Below are 1,817 nucleotides of genomic sequence, written 5' to 3'. Positions count from 1 at the left end.
TGTAATTGCTAAAATATACTTAAGTATCAAAAGTAAAAGTATAAATCATTTCAAATTCCTTATATTAAGCAAACCAGACGGTACAATTTTATTTTTTATTTTATTTATGGTTAGCCAGGGGTACACTCCTGCACCCAGACATCATTTACAAGCAATGCATTTGTGTTTAGTGAGTCCCCCAGATAAGGGGCAGTAGAGATGACCTGGGATGTTCTCTTGATAAGTGTGTGAATTGGACCATTTTCCTGTCCTGCTAAGCAATCAAAATGTAACGAGTATTTTGGTTGTCAGGGAAAATGTATGGAGTAAAAAGTACATTATTTTCTTTAGGAATGTAGTGAAGTAAAAGTAAAAGTTGTCAAAAATATGAATAGTAATGTAAAGTACAGATACCCGCAAAAATGACTTAAGTAATACTTTAAAGTATTTTTACTTAAGTACTTTACACCACTGTATTCAGTTCAGTTCATGTAACGGGGTTCACCTTAAAATGACGGACAGACGTAAATGAATCACTAATCATATGAAATAAATATGAAATAAATCTTCAGAGATGACTTTGTCAAAGCAACAAAAATAACTAGGGCTTTACAATGATGGGGAAACTTGGAGAAATGTTAGGATTAAGTGGGTTGAAATCTTCCTAGAAGTGATACAGGTTTGATGGCGGGATATGTCAAAATGCAGAATTTTGGCACTTTAGCAAGCCTTTATTCATAATAAAAACCATATTTATTGAATTCTCCATGTGGGCTATATTAAATGGCACTTCATTTAATATAACAGGCTTTTAAAAGGCAATACTGGTGCACAATTTATACTTAAAGTGGTCCTCTGTAGCTCAGCTGGTAGAGCACGGCGCTTGTAACGCCAAGGTAGTGGGTTCGATACCTGGGACCACCCATACACAAACATGTATGCATGCATGACTGTAAGTCGCTTTGGATAAAAGCGTCTGCTAAATGGCATATTATTATTAAAATATCACAGGGATGCAAAAGGAACTCATTTCATGGAACAACCCTTTGGTTCTCCTGTGAGGACAGCCGAAGAACCCTTTTAGGTTGTAGATAGCACCTTTTTTTCTAGGAGTGTGTGACCTGAACAGTTAGCCCTTGCTCGCTAGTCTTTTGTTGAAGTCTGCCGATGTCTTATTACTCAATGATGTAGAAGAGGTTATTCCTCACCCCTGAGACCAATGTGCCTAGCACGTGAACTTTGTCACTCTTCACGGGCTGACCATGCAATAAACAAAGTGAAAAGTTCCCTTTGCTATTTGTTTTCAAGCAGACAATACACAATAGGGGTTTATGTGTGTCCCAACTTGAAAAACTACTCTCAATTGGGGTAAATGGGACCACTACAGATAAGGAGAGGACATCTTAAATGGTATTCAAACTCTTTCAACCATTTATTGACTGACTGACTGAGACATGATTACCTTTTTTCATTATGAAGCTGGTCTGAGTTTAGATGGCTAGAATTTGTTTGGTCATTTAAAAATACAACTCCACTAGATAGACTGCATTTAAAAACCTTAAGGAGCATAAGACAAAAAAGTTTCACAACATATTTCCATTGTGGTCTTCAGTCTGGCTTTGGCCGGCATATACTGGTAGTAACCAGGTTGTGTCCCTCAGCTTCAAGTCTTGTTTCTACTGACCACACAAGACGACCAGGGATTTCATTACAAGATGTCGCCTGTTTAGTGTTCTAGTGATCCGAGCCACCTGATGGACATGCTTCATGCTTTGCTTGGTCTGTTTCTGTCTCTGTTTTCTCCAAATTCCCCCTGACTTGTGAGGCAGTGAGGAGGC

This window comes from Coregonus lavaretus (assembly GCF_964263955.1).
Source record: "Coregonus lavaretus genome assembly, chromosome: 4".
NCBI lineage: Eukaryota > Metazoa > Chordata > Actinopteri > Salmoniformes > Salmonidae > Coregonus > Coregonus lavaretus.
This window is presented reverse-complemented; position numbering follows the sequence as displayed.